Below are 16462 nucleotides of genomic sequence, written 5' to 3'. Positions count from 1 at the left end.
ACACAAAAATGCCTCGACATTGCACGGTTTTCCTTATATTATACGTGAACTAACACGCACGCCATTTTCCACATGGCTTACCGTTTTAGTTCGCAAGATAAAAGGAAAACCACGCAGTAAATTGCGTGGATCATTATATTCATCTTTTAAAACATCTTTCTAACCGTATGCATTTTATAACAAACGGTTACAGACACTTTTCATGGACCAACTCACCCGATCCAAGGCAACGTGTTCCTGTAAAGGTAGAACACATCATGCTTTGAAGGCATGCAAATATGTACGTCAAAGTTACTACTACAAAATAACTTAGTTGACTGAGTACAATATGTTATATGAAATCGTTTCGACACAGCTGTTATGTAACTTTAAAGATTAAATGTTGTGTTATTTTGAAGCAACGGTGTGCATTTTTATGCAATAAGGTATGTAGTTAAAAAATGAGAAGTCTCCCCAAAATCCGAAAATCTACTCCGCGGTAGCATCAAGACACAGTTCTATATCAGAACAAAATCTACCTGGCAAGTATATATTGACACACACATGGTGTTGCTTCCTCCATGCCGAAAGCCAAAATTATTGATACCTCAACATGCACTGCCTCAAATCCTATATACAAAGGTTTGTTTGATCGACAGCTTAAAATCTTCACCATTCGTTTACGGCATTTACGGGACGCGGAATATGTAAACGAACGAACCCACATGTTCAAAAGGAATGACAATAATATAATACCGATGAGGTAATTTATAATGAAAGTGTATTATGACATGGGAACAAAATAAACCTTTTCCGTCCGTACGAACTGAGTTAATCGTACGTACGGATATTATTTCATATACGTACGGATTACTATTACAAACGTGAATTAGGCATACGTAACGTATTCGTACGTACTGATTAGTTATCAGTGCGGATTACTGACTGCCAATGATTACAACGTAGTGTTCCGGAAATACGCATTAGGAAACCGTAACGTACGAATGTGTAATTCGTACGTAATTCGTTCGTACAGAATAGTGTGTTTTATCATGTCCTAAATATTTTGCCATATTTATGTCTCTTTAAGTTTGTCATAGCATTTCCACTCAGTCTAAAATAGCATTTTCAACAGAGATAAAACTGCACAGACAGCTAGTCTATACTTGTACTTCCGAATGACTGACGAAATTACCCTGTCCTAAATACACTGCCACAAATTACCCTTTAAGTTTAAATCATAGACATTCCACACAGTTCAATGTATAACATAGTATTTTAAATAAAGAAAAATATCCGCAAGCACTGACTGCAAGCAGAGAGCCTCAATGTATCGATTGTCTATATACATCATGATATCCCATACATGCTATCACTATTGAGTTAGTCATAAATTCAAGTCATTCACCGTCAAAGTAATGGACAGCCAATTTGACCACTCGCTTATTCAACTAAACTTAATCGACAAGCTATCTGCAAGTTTCGTTAAACTTTATTTATCCGTCAGTTGAGATTTCTCAATTTTAATTGATTTATTTGTTTAGTTGTTGTCACCTCCCTAACCTACTCTAATGCGTTTCAACAGGTGCCTCATACTTCATAACTCACAACGACCGCATGCTGAGCAAGTTTATTTTTGAAATCTTCGAAAAAACATTTGTAGATTCTAGAAGCCCTTACAGTCAAATGGGCCCTAACCTAAAAATAATACGAACAGGCCGTGATGTTATTGAACGGAATCTCTAATAATGAGATAATATTATATCTATTAATCTGTAGTGAAGTCACTTTGAAAATCTGTCATCTGAACCAGACCCCACTGTGGCGTCATTTTGACAATCGGCAAACAAGTATGATGCATTGCTGAGCAAATTGTTGCAAGATTTAGTTGGAAATACCAAGAAGGGAAAGATATTGCTTGAACCATGGGGGTAGAATGCTCAAACCATTACTCGCTCTATAGTGCTCAAACCATGGAGCCTCCATGCTCAAATCATACAAAGGTGAAGTGCCTTCGCCATGTGGGCGACGGATCTAACCAGGAGGGGGGGGGGGGGCGCTGCCCGTAAAAGCCGTAAAACGAACAACTGTTAAGACCAATGGGCAGTTCATTGTTCCAACATGGGGCAGTTGCACATGGTTGCACATGGTTGCACCCACATCCGGCCACGGAAAACTATTCCCTATGCCCAGGGCAAACTGCAAGCTGTCTACTGATAATAAGCTATTTGAAGCTCGAAGAATTTGCCTCAAATCAAATACAATGAGTAAATGACAAAGATGTATTTGTTTCGGGCTTTGTCTCAAGGACTATAAATGAGATACATTTTGTCGAAATTCTGAAAAGATCAGCTTAAGTCGCATTGCGTTGTTAAAAATTGTAAATGGCAACATTGATTGTTGCATGTAAATTGCAATGAGTACGGGCATGGTCGAAGCCTCCAATAGCTATGTTTAAGGGTATTATTAAAAGCCAGATTAACCCGTGGGTAATAGCATATTGAGTGGTAATTATCTCCAGGAAAATTGAATCAAAATGAAGAAGAAAAAAAATGGTGTGAGGTCGGTGGTGGGTGGGGTTAAAAATCACCATGACTTTTCCTGGGGTTTTATTTCATGTGAATTGGCTCCGTAGCGTAGCGTGACAAGTTCTATGCAGTCTTGTTCTATGCAGTCTTGTGACTTTCCCATCAACTAAATAAGCGAGCAATTTTTTTTTACCATAATTTTGATCGTTTAATTCTATTGCTTGAACGATATACAATGTGTTTATGTAGTCAGTATATCCCTCAGTATGTATGTCAGTTATTGTTTATGTAGTAATATTCACTGTACGATCATTTCTTTGACGGACAAAGTGACCATCGATGTGAATGGGCAGGGAGATGTATACGAAGTACAATGCAGTACAACGAGTCTATTAAATGAAGGAATAATACTCTATTGATTTCTTAAAAAGCATCCTTTTGTTGCCGATGAATTTAAATTTCTTACAGCAAGATAAAGATACAATGGCTTTCGATTGATGGTGAGGGTTAATACAATGTTAGAGTGACTTACCGTTAAGATGTCGTTCAGAGTTTAACATTTATTTCCTGTGAAACTTTTGCTCGATGAGTTTACGACACGATGTTCTTTAGCACAGCCACCCGTGACCAACCACTACACTACAGTGAGTTAAAACTGTCGAGTAAATCAGCCAGCACTTCGCCCCCGTGCAATATCACAATAATTACCGTCAAACGGTTTGGTTTCGACCACGCTGTCAGTGCCACAGCCCACGTGGATAGATCATGAAGTCTCGTTTACTAAAAATACAATTCTGTCTATACGATGTGAACGTGAGAGAGAACGCAAACAGACTCATGTGCAAAACGTAGATGAGATTTCACGTGAACTAACTCCAGTTGGTAAGGCACCCCACCATCGATTACGTCGCACTCTGTCTAGAAGGGGAAAAAAACACGTCAAAGTCCCTGCAGGCATATAGAACCGATGCGAACCTACCGTCGCCTTATTGCCAACTTGATGGAGGCGCAGCCTAACTCGAGCACTCTTTCTTATCAATGAAGACCATGGCTTAATCGTGTCGAGTAGGCGACGGGAGAGGATACACTTTTGGTTTGAAGTTCAGTAGTAGCAGACGACAGCGATTGGAAAGTGGAAAGTCACTTGCGCTCTTTTTTTATTATTAGGCGTTCATGAATGAGTAGGCTACGTTTATTTGTCAGGACGAGGCGATCGATGATTGGTCAGACCGGGACTGACATATTGAAAGCAACGTAATCAATTGCTGCACATCGCTGGCGTTGTGGAGTTCTGTGGCCAATGTTTTTTTGACGTTTCGTTATCATAATTGTGCAATTTGGCGTGTTTCGTTTTGGGTTGTTGTGATGAAAAAGGAGCGGGAAAGGGTTAGGGGATGATAAATTGGACAACCACCGTAGCACGTGGTTGTTAAACGCAGGAAATATCGCCAATTATTACTACCATGGGAATTACTTTACTATAATATTATTGCAGTGGAAAAGCAAATATCAACAGAAGACCATCATGAACCATGCATAAACCAACAGGTGTGCGTTTACGCACGTGTACAGTTTATTAAAAAAGATGTGTTTGTGTTCCATCATGACATGTTGGTTTAACCCCGGGGGTTGCGTGCCGTGGGGCGGGGAGGAGGGATGGGGGTGGCCTGGTGTCGACCAAGCCGGTGAACGGGTTGCCCAAATTGAGAACACAAGAACACTATTTTGACAAAACGTTTACCAATTGGGCTAGAAAATTTATCATACACAATCATTGAGTAATGATTAAGTGTTTGTGACTTATTGTGCCATTTTGGAAGGTCATTTATACAAAATACTACTGCCAAGTTTATGTATAACAAAGCAAACACATATATTCGAAATCGAGGGAAGGTTAAAGACACTGGACACAATTGGGCATTTCTAAAAAATTATGCTAGCATACATCTTACTTGACAACGAGCAATGGGGAGTTGGTCATAGTATAAAACATTGAGTTGAGGGAAACGGCTCCCTCTGAAGTAACGCTGAGTAAATGGTGTTTGAAGCTTTGCATGGTGTGGAGAATAAGAGCAACTATAAACATAAATATTAATAGTAAACTTGCGGGTACAACCATGGGTAAAAACTCTTTTGAAGGAGTGGTGGCTCTGAAAAGAGCCGGTTTCGTCTCGACGTTTCGAACAGTATACTCTGCTCGTTCTACTCTTTCTCCTGAAGACGAGCAGAGTATACTGTTCGAAACGTCGAGACCCAACCGGCTCTTTTCAGAGCCACCACTCCTTCAAAAGAGTTTTTACCCATGGTTGTACCCACAACTGATTGTACCTACAAGTTTACTATTAACATTTATATTTATAGTTGCTCGTAACGCTGAGTGTAGGCATCTGAAAATATCACACCAATTTGTCCAACGGGGTCCTTTTTCATTACTCTCGTGCAACTTCGATGATCAATTGAGTCCCCATTTTTACAAGTTTGTTATTTTATGCTTATGATGGGATACACCAAGATACAATACATGTTTTTGACAATTACCAAACGTGTCAAGTGCCTTTAATCTCAAAGTCAAGTGTTCTACTCAATATGAGTGCACTTGAATAGACTCCAATGTAATAGCACTAGCGAACGTGGGGTTGAGCAGATTCTGTATAAATTCATTGACTGATGAAGGGTTGAACGTTGGACCGAAGGTCATTGATAGAACCAAGAATAAATAAATAAGCCCTAATAAAATAACACGAATGCCATGGAAGCCTCTTTTGCCCCTGTTCTTGGCCTTGGTGCCCTGCCCCCTTCAGAAGATCCGGACAGACTTTAAGATTTTAAACATTATTTCCAATGCAAAATGAAAAAAAAGGCCTTGCCCACCCAATTTTGAAAATTCATGTCTAAATTTATCTAAAGAACTCCACAAACTTCGGATAGACAGCCCTAGCTGCGGCTCATTGCCACAAATCACATATTAGCTAATTTAATATTTTATTCAGTTTGTATGACACTGCCCTAGAATTGCAACGGTCGTGGGTTTGAGCCCACTCAAGTAATTATGTCTGTGATTTGTTTTCACAGAGCTCGGGAAAGTACTATAAATAAACAGTGCACGCACATCGGTGTAAATGGTTAAAACCAAAATAAATATTCGTTATCCCCGATGCAAATTTCCATCTATTGAACTATTTGTTAATCAAAAATATCTTCGCCCTTTTTGTGTAAATCCATCATCATACCAATGCACACCATCAGTACATCTTCCAGTTATTTGGGAAACTCCGACCAACCTGTTCAGCTGTGTGAACACTGCACCCAATAGCTTTGTGTACAATTCCCCGGGGTCATATACTGCAAAAACAGCTAGCTTCTCAATAATATATATTTTTTTAACATATGAGTCAAAGATTTCTTTAGTTTTTTTTTATATATTCAGATCCTCAGATGAGGAAATAAGTTCAAATAAATACGTAAAAATATTTTGATGACCTTTTCAGCTATTAAAGACACAGGGCACCTTTGATATTGTCAAAATGCAGAAAATAACAAAACTGTGAAAATTTGCACTCAATTGGTCGTCGAAGCTGCGAGAATGGAAGAAAAAACACCCTTGTCGCACGAAGTTGTGAGCTTTCAGATGCTTGATTTTAAGACCCTCATAATCAAGTTATAAGGTCTCGAAATCAATTCAAATATTTTAGTGGAAAATTACCCATTCCGTTTCTCAGAATTTATTATACTATTAACAGCTCTCCATTGCTTGTTACTAAGTAAGTTTAATGCTAACAATTATTTTGTGTAATTACCATAGTTTTCAGTGCGTTGAATTTTATAACTCTTGAGTTTATGTATCTTGCCTGACAGACAGGCCCTTTAAAGACAATGGACACTATTGGTAATTGTCAAAGACCAGTCTTCTTACTTGATGTATCTCAACATATGCATAAAATAACAAACTTGTGAAAATTTGAGCTTGATTGGTCGTCGAAGTTGCGAGATAACTATGGAAGAAAAGAACACACTTGTCACACGAAGTTGTGTGTTCAGATGCTTGATTTCGAGACCTCAAATTCTAAACTTGAGGTCTCGAAATCAAATTCGTGGAAAATTACTTCTTTCTCGAAAACTGCGTCACTTCAGAGGGAGCCGTTTCTCACAATGTTTTATACTATCAACCTTTCCCCATTACTGGTTACCAAATGAGGTTGTATGATGATAATTAGTTTGAGTAATTACCAATAGTGTTCACTGCCTTCAAAGTACAAGGTTACTCTTATGTCAAGAACAGTAACAAGGTCTATTGACACTTCAATTGCAGTGGACAATATTTTTTTGTGATTCTTTGTACAGTCACAAAAATTGTAATTTAGAAATCTTGAATTGAGATTTGTTTTCCCTACAGATTATGTTCATGTCAGTATGTGGAGATTTCAGCAGAAACTATCATTGTTCTTTACTGTAAAGACAACACATACAAACTGACTTGCAGTGTACAGTCGAATATAAACAATGGACAAAACATGCACAAAGTGATCGATATGACATTTTTTTGATTACAGTGGTTTTTATTATAAGGCCCTACTTCTATTATAGGCAGTTGTTGGTCATCATATAGGCCTGGGTAACCCTAGCCTTGCTCAAGGCAGTCGAATTATTCACTCCGAAAAAAGACCGCCGCTGTATAAAAACCCACCGTATTCACTGTGCGTAAAACCCACCCGTATTCACTGTGCGTAACATCGCACGACACGATGCCCCCGTACACTATCCGCATGCGGAGGCCGTCAGGCCGACAGCTGTCGGCCTGACGGCCTCCGCATGCGGTTAGTGGTGTACGAGTGCGATGACTTGTGTGAACAGTATTCGTGCGATGTGACAGTGTGTATACGGGTGGGTCATTCGGTGTGATCGCACACACCATGCACAGGGTATACGGCGGGTGGGTTTACAGCTGCGTCTTTTCGGAGCGAATAATGCGACTGCCTTGAGCAAGGCTAGGGTAACACTCACTACACACAATTTTGAGCTCGGGAACTTAAAGTGAATGTATTCATTTTGTAATCACTCCTAAAATCAATGACAATAAACATCAACTAGGTTAGAAGTACATCAGCTTTCGATTATAGTATAAAGCATTTTGACAATCAGAGACCAATATTTAAGAACTGACTCCCGTGGTAGTACAGTTAAAGCCATTGAACACTTTCGGTAAACAGTATTGTCCAAAGGCCCACACTTCGTGTCACAACTTATACATAAAATAACAAAACTGTGAAAATTTAGGCCCAATCGGTCATCAGAGTCTGGAGAAAATAACGGGAAAACCCACTCTTGTTTCCGCACGTTTCGCCGTGTCATGACAGGTGTTTACTATAAATCCGTAATTCTCGATGTCGAGAATTGGTAATTGTTTCAATGTTTTCTCAAAAAGTAAAGCATTTCATGGAACAATATTTCAAGAGAAGTCTTTTATCATTACCTTCTTAAAACACTGTAAGTTATTTGTAAATCTGTGAACTTTTTTTTTTTCTGTTCCGAAAGTGTATTCCGATCATAATAAGCTAAACTTCCCAGCCCTTTTCTATACCATCCGCCCGGGTTATAGTAGTCTTGGTGCAAGACGTTTCTCTTTTCCTTATATCACGCACACCGCGGCCAATTCACCGACACCGCGCGCAACGACTCACCTGACTTATAAGTCCACTCAGGTGAGTCGTTGCGCGCGCTGTCGGTGAATTGGCCGCGGTGTGTGTGAAAAGGAAACGAGAAACGTCTTGCACCAAGACTAGGGTTAAAGTGATAGTTATATAGCAGGACAGTTCTTTTCAGAACTGAGAAGTCTCCCGAACACCCGAACAATCTACTCCGCGGTAGCAGAATTAAAGCAAGACAGTTCTCTAAGAACAAACTCTACCTTGCAAGTAGATACACACATGGTGTTACCGCAAACAAAATATTATATATTGATACCTCACCATGCAATGCCTCAAATCCTATATACATTTGACTTGTTGATAATCATAAGGGTAACAACTGCACACAATATTTAGCTTCAATAACTTAAAGGGAGGTTGGTAATCACTACATCAATAGCAATAAACATCAACTAGGTTAATTAACTAAGGAATTTTGACAATCCTTTCACTTCAAAGTTTTGGACAAAGGTGTCAGTTTTTATGGCTTAACAAATCGGATCCGAGAAGTATTACTGTCACTAACGCCTCTCAGAAGTATAATTAGAGTAACGCTTTTTGTATTAACATTATATTTTATATCTGTTGTAGGTATCCAATAATTTGTTTACCATTCATTTTAAGAGATAACCAAACGCTGACCTTCCTTTAGGGGTCAAGAGTTGACCTCATTATGATGTTTGATGAAGAGGTAATGACTGACCTTCATTTTCAAATCAAAACACAAGAGAACAAAAGATAAAGAGAGAATGGGAGAGAAAGTAAATACACAATGCAGACAAAAAGATAATCACAACAAATGCTTGGCGGTGGATCTATATACATTCCTTTTCTATAAAGTTGAGAGAGAGGTATTATTAACATAATTTCGATTAAAAAACACAAATCCGACTACAGTTCCAAAAAAAATACTACAATTTAGAAAACAAAACAATGGCTTACTGATGTACCTGTTGTTAGAGTGTGTGGGCATGTCTACGCAATCAAACCAAGGACTTTAACAAAAGGGGATCCGGTGTGTGTATGTATGGGGGGAGGGGGTGGAATTGACCACTTCTGTCTTGAAGTTTATGGCCCACACCTGTCGGCTATACGACCAATTTTAGGGCCAAGGTTTTTAAAGGCATATTTCGAGTTTGAACTCAATAACCCCAGGTCAAATTTGGGGGAAATGTTTTACACTCTTGTACCCTTTTCATGTAGTGGCTCTCAAATTCAGAATTAAAAAAGTTGGAGGCTCCATTTTCTCTCCCTTAGCGGGGTGCACCCTTGAATATTTTATTAAAAAGAATGTAACAAATATTATCGACTATTTAAACAGCCGTTTTTTTGTAGAAGGGTCGACGGGTGCAGATGGGGGTCATTCGTTCCTAATCAAGCAGACATTTTTTAGACTAATTTTCAAAATATACTGATTTGTCATTTTATTTTACTGTATGGTGTTTTTATTTCAGTTTAGTTTTATTTAGGGCCATTTGTATTCATCACTGTCGTTTAAAATTTTTTTATTAATTTTATTCATTAGACTTTTTTATTCATTTTTGTTTTACTCTACTAGTATGTAAAATACTAGTCCATTTTAGTGTAGTTAGTTAATGTTTTATTTAGTAATTTATTTTATTTATTTCAAGTTTCATCTTGTTTTTTGTTCACAAGTTTTGTTTAATGACTTTTTTGGGGGTCGTTATATTGTACATTTCATGAGCTGCACTTTATTGTGATAGATGTTTTATTGTAATGCAATTTAATTTAGGTTTGGTTTCTGTTGCATTTTTTTGTTCTTTTTCTTTCAAACTAGGGCCTAAGCTATGTTTTATGTTGTTTATTGGTTGACATTTTTTATTATTTTTTATTATTAAGGCATAATTAATTTAATATTTTACTGTTGTAGTCGTTAATTTGCTTATTTTTATTTCATGCAAAACTGTACTTTATATTGAGAAACACCAAGTGAGAAGCATGGTCTTTGACAATATTACGAAAGGTGTCCACTGTCTTTAAAGGAATAACTTCTGCTTGTTTGCTCCTATCTTTTCATTCATCACGGGTTTTTTTGTTTTTGTTTTTGTTTTTTTACATTTCCCCTAGGATGGTCCAATTGTTAAGACTAGTTCTAAGTAACAGGTGATCACAAGAAACCAGTCACTCTAAGAGATCTTACCATATAATTAGATTCCTTTCAGAACACAATTAATCGTTATTTTGGTCGCCATGGTATCGACATGCTCGTAGCCTTCCTGGATGTAATTGTGTACAGAATGGGAATAGTATAACAACGGCCTTATTTTCTGTCTTATATACACCCGTCTTGTTTTTTGTGTATGTCTGTCATTTTACATGTCTTTCCATAGGCTGGGGAACAAAGGCTGTTGCTTTATTCCGGACCAAGATGTTGCCATTGTGTTTAAAGCCATTATACACTTTTCGGTACAGAACAAAATATTAGTTCACAGATTTACAAATAATTTACATGGTTTACAGAAAGTAATGGTGAAAGACTTCTCTTGAAATATTATTCCATGAAATGCTTTACTTTTTGAGAAAACATTAAAACAATATCAATTCTCGATAGCCAGAATTACGGATTTATTTTAAACACACGGCGAAACGTGGGGAAACAAGGGTTGGTTTTCCCGTTATTTTCTCCCGACTCCGATGACCGATTGACCCTAAATTGGTTTTCACAGGTTTGTTATTTTATATATAAGTTGTGGTACACAAAGTGTGGGCCTTGGACAACAGTGTTTACCGAAAGTGTCCAATGGCTTTAAAGTTTATCATTTATATCTGTCAATCTTCAATCTTCATTCTTCAATTTGTGAACTCCGTATTCAGCTTCATATATAGGATGGATTATAAACGTACTTGTAGGCAAAGCTCGTATAATTGTCATCTTTTGCATCTGCGTTTAGACGATGTGACCTGTGACATCACATGTTTACAAAAGAGCCACAGAGCCTGGAGTTACTGCAGGCACGATTTGTACACAGCCTAATGGAAGAAAACATAAAATCTTTTATTTTACGGAGATTGAACTGTCTAATTCTTATCAACTTTTGATATGATGAAAGGGGGCACATCTAAAAACTTGTCCAGATTTTACTTTCATAATTCGTGGATTTATGTGGAAATTATGACACAAATGTTCAACTTTCCCAGATCTGTGCAGTATTGTGCCTGCCAGAATACTCAAAGAATGCACAAGGTCACACTTTAACAAAGTTCACACGGTATATAGCCAGCCTAAATGAAGTTAAACAACCGAGTAAACGTACATGTCTGGTTCCTTTTCGGAACACGATCATTAGTGTTTCACAATGTTACATAGGTGTCCAGTGTCTTCCAAGGCAGTGGACACTATTGGTAGTTACTCAAAATAACTATTAGCCTAAAACATGACTTGGTTACGTGTAATGGGGAGAGGTTGCCAGTATTAAGCATTGTGACAAACGGCTCCCTCTGAAGTAATGTAGTTTTCGAGAAAGAAGTAATTTTCAACGAAATTTATTTTAATCAAGCATCTGAAAGCACACAACTTCGTGTGACAAGGGTTTTTTTTTCTTCTTTCATTATTATCTCCCAACTTTTGCGACCAATTAAGCTCAAATTTTCACATGTTTGTTATTGTATGCATATGTTGAGATACACCTGCCAACTGTAAAGACTAGTCTTTGACAACTACTAATAGTGTCCAGTGGCTTTAAGGAACATGCCTTCTTCGCCACACAAGAAAAAAATACTAGCTTCAAGTTCTACCTCCATGCTTCAAGGGAATGCAAATCACTATATAAATGTATACACCAATATACACTGGTTATCTATATTTCTATATAATGTTGTACCGCGCAATGATAAATGAGATTATTCAGTAATTTAAAAGCCTAGCCCCATAAAAATAGAATTAAGTCCGCATTATCGGTGCGTTCTATGGTTTTACCGAGCCCACCTGAAGGAGTAATAATAACGAAGTGCGGAAACTCGAGGGGTATAGACGGCGCTGTTATTAGCCGCTCCAGCCTCCCGATCCACGGCAGGGAGGAAGGGCCCCGGTCAGGAAACTAGCTCCTAGTCATTTCCTGAAAAATCCACATCAAAATGGCAATAATTCCGAGACATAAATTCTTTCAAGGATGGCTGGATGATGAGAAAGCCCTTGGCAGAGAACTTAAGTATTTTTTTTTCTTCTTCTTTTTATCTTGCAACACTGATCCGAGCAGATGTATTACCAAGAACCTGTCTTGTTGTAGTTCGATCTGCTCACCAAGTCTAGATCTTAGGTAGCACCTGAGATCTTCATAAAGCTGTTGCAGGCACTGGACACTTGTTAGACCCAAAATAATTGATAGCAAAATGTGTTTACTTTGTAACAAGCAATGGTACTGTTGAAAGTACAAAATATTGTGAGAAACGGCCTCTCTCTTTGTAACATAGTTTTGGAGAAAGAAGTAACTTCTCACGACACTCAAATATTAAAATACTTCAGGCCTGCAGCCTTCATATTGACATCTGAAAGCACACACATTATTTTGTGCAACAAGAAGGTCGCCTTTTTTTCAATGATCTCTAACTTCGATGACCAATTGAGTCCAAAATGTCCACAGATTTGTGGAAATAAATGTGTCCATTTGATAATTTTTCCCATACTTTGGCTAAGCAAGAAATGAGTGGGGTAGGCCTTTCAGTCGCAGCATTGTAAACTGAATCAGTATGTTGGCTGGTATTCTGATGAGCAATATATTTCTAAGCTTAGCGATTTTGTTATGCTTACATGCTTTATTGGGCCCTGGGTGGATTTCACAAAGAGTTAGGACTAATCTTATCTCGAGTTAGGACGAGTTACTAATACTAGTCCTAACTTAGACTAGCTGTATACGTTTTTGATATCTCTCCCTAAACATTCCCCAAGACTTTGCTGAACGAATTTTTGAGGGTTTCGGAGGATTTTGGAGGATTTTTCAAAAGCCCATTTCCATTAGTGTCAATTTAACCAAACCGAGGATGGAGGAACAAAAATAGTCTGGTTCCTATTTGCATAATGATTATTAGCATTCATTATGGTTATTCGATACAAGGAACACGACCAAGATGGAGACAACATGATAAAGGTCTTCAGACCTACCTTCAAGATGTTCTTTTGAGCCCCCTCGTGCATTGGTAACTGCACATCCATAGGGAGGAAGAGGCTTTTGTTATGCCGCCGCAAAACCAGCATAATTTAATTTTATCCTTCCGCGTAATAAAGGATGAACATCCAGCGGAAAGATGTTAAGCCTATACGTGGGAGGAATTCTTATAAAAATCAACGATGTGTGTGATTTATTTCCTTTGTTGGTCCTTCGAGAGAATAATGGAGAATTAAAGGAGAACAGAAAAGTATCTCGTTCATGAAAAGGGTACTTACTGTTCTATTTTTCTCAGCCAGTTGGGCATACGAAATGAAAACAACTGTGTATTGGCATTGCATTGTTTTATGACCAGAGTTAATGTGCATCTATGCAATGGCCATGACGACATTGTGTGTCATTGCGGCAAACGGTTGTATCTATAAAACGCCAGGGCTCTTCAAGGCACTGCAGCTGGTTTTACGAAACGCTAGGATTGATTCTATCTCGAGTAAGAACGAGTAACCCGTTCTAACTTAGTATTGGTTCAATGCGTCATGCGACTTCGACTTCGGAACTGAACTCGTCCGAAGTCTTAAAGGCAGTGGACACTATTGGTAATTGTCAAAGACTAGCCTTCACAGTTGGTGTATCTCAGCATATGCATAAAATAACAAACCTGTGAAATGAGCTCAATCGGTCATCGAAGTTGCGAGATAATAATGAAATAAAAATAACCCTTGTCACACGAAGTTCTGTGCGTTTAGATGGTTGATTTCGAGACCTCAAGTTCTAAATCTGAGGTCTCGAAATCAAGTGGAAAATTACTTCTTTCTCGAAAACTATGGCACTTCAGAGGAAGCCGTTTCTCACAATGTTTTATACCATCAATATCTCCCCATTACGTAATCAAGAAAGGTTTTATGACAATAGTTATTTTGAGTAATTACCAATAGTGTCCACTGCCTTTAAGATGAATCCTAAGTTATAAAAGGAAGAGTTTGGTGAAATCGACGGCTCGACACCACTGATAAATGTCGGAGACGAGTATTCTCACTTGGTGTATCCCAACATGTTATGCATTAATCTTTGAAATGTTTGGACTCTCTTGGTCATCAAAGTTTGGTCATGCAAAAGAATAATAGAAGAACAAACAGCATTGGTGCACAATCTGTTGTGCTTTCAGATAAATAAAGACTGCAAGCCCGAAGTATCATTATTTTGAGTCAGAATTTACCAAAGACGAGTAAAGTGTACTGTTCAAAACGTTGAGACCAAACTGGCTCTTTTCAGAGCCAACACGCCAAGAGATTTACACATGGTTGTACCCGCAAGTTCATTATTTATTTATAGTTTCTTCTTATTTCTCCACACCGCACGCAAAGCTTCAAACAATACTTGAGAAATGAACTCTTTTCAAGTACGATACTTAGGGAACCGTTTCTCCACTCGTTTTCTACCTCCAACAGCTCTCCATTGCTCGCTACAAAGAAGTTTTTATGCTAACATTATTTCGAGTATTTACGTCAACTCCAGTGCCTATAAAAGGTAATATTTCTATGGCCGTTCTAAGGCAAAACTATGCTATTGAAAAGTTCAATTTTGTGATCGCGTAGCTTACTTTTTACTTGCTCTATTTGGTTTGACCTACGTCAGTCCACCCATAGTGTTTTCCATTGTTTGTGTTTCATCACGTCTTGTGCTAAATTAACACTGAGATCACCACTGACCATGTTGCGTGATCGATTTACCTGAAAGTCTTCAGTCAATTTGACCCTTTGTTCAATACTTACTCAGCGATACACAGGTGTGAGTTTCCCAACCTCCCAATCAATAAAGCAACCAGTATATATAAAAGGAGGTGGCCGAGAAAAACTATTCAAATCTTCGACTCAAATCAACATTTTTGCATACCAGTCACGTTATCCCACAGCTGACTGAAGTTTGATGCAACTCATCAAGTTAGCCAAACTAATATGATGAAGGGAAAACAGTTAATCTATGCAAACCAACATATGTTAAAGAGAGTATGACGCTGTCAGATTAATCCGAGGCATAGTAAACATATCCTCAAAATACAACCGTACAATATAGGTTTTCTCGGCCAATTTCGCAAAATGAGCAGCCAATTTAGCCGTCAAGTTATTCTATTTCGCGCGAAATCAATTGCTACTGAAAGGATTTGGGTACCTTTTCAAAATGTCCATAGATTTACATTAAACTTACAGGGTTTGAAGATAATGATAGTGGAAAGCTTCCCTTCAAATAATACTTACTGAGGTGCTGTAGTTTTTGAGAAATGAGTAAAACAATGTCATGAAAATACGTTTGTAAAATAAATAAATTGTTTTACTCATTTCTCCAAAACTACAGCACCTCAGCACGTAATATTTTCAGGGAAGCTTTCTGCTATCATTATCTTCAAACTGTGTAAGTTAAGTGAAAATCTGTGGATATTGTGTTTTTTGTCCTACAAAAGTTACATAGACCCTTTAAGATTAGTCAAATGTAATGTTGCGTCATTCGATTTAACAAAATAATCATTCAATAATTACAATCATCAAAGCAGCATTAAAATTCGCAGTCGCATCTTGAGGCGTGTGTGTCTCGAAGAAGAATGACGATACGCTATTAATTGAAAAGAGTGCTAAAGGAATTTGTCTCAACTCAAAACGAAATTGAATGGCCGAATTCTGAATTTGAAACGCAGTACCAACTGGAGAGGCAAAACCGCTTTAATTCGAACTTATGAAAATGAAATTGAAGGCTAATTTGCCGAATTTGACCGAGAAAACCTAAACAATGTTATTTTGTTTTTTTTATATTCGTCCCTACACTTTCCATGCAGTAGAAATACCCAAAATTCCGTTGGAGCAGGCAGGTTTTTTAAATTTCTCCTTTGTCCTCGTTGGGGTTTGGTTTTAGTCTTTAATTGTCTAGAAAGACAATCACTTTTTTGAAAGGAGCGAGGATGCGTGGTCTTCTGGTTGATCTATATTATTTTATTATTTAATACAAAATTTCATGAATTTTCTGTAGTTTTTATATATATTTATATTTGATATGATATTTGATGTGCAATTATTTTGTCGTTTTGTCCTTGTGCCCTTTTGTGCCTTTGTTATTTTTATTGTCTGGATCGCCTTTAGATAGTGATTATTTTTCGCTT

The 16462-nt window shown here is 37.8% G+C and overlaps 1 protein-coding gene across 1 annotated transcript in view; it reads right to left on the bottom strand.

Moving 5' to 3' along the window:
* Positions 1-3616, bottom strand: part of LOC139936114 (sodium- and chloride-dependent glycine transporter 1-like) — a 73904-nt gene extending 70288 nt beyond the window's left edge. Inside the window, exon 1 of the mRNA XM_071930846.1 lies at positions 3040-3616. The gene's annotated coding sequence lies outside the window, so the exon portion shown is untranslated. The remainder of the gene's footprint in view (positions 1-3039) is intronic.
* Between the last annotated feature and the right edge of the window lie 12846 nt (positions 3617-16462).

Source organism: Asterias amurensis, chromosome 4, assembly GCF_032118995.1.
Source record: "Asterias amurensis chromosome 4, ASM3211899v1".
Lineage (NCBI taxonomy): Eukaryota > Metazoa > Echinodermata > Asteroidea > Forcipulatida > Asteriidae > Asterias > Asterias amurensis.
This window is presented reverse-complemented; position numbering and strand designations above follow the sequence as displayed.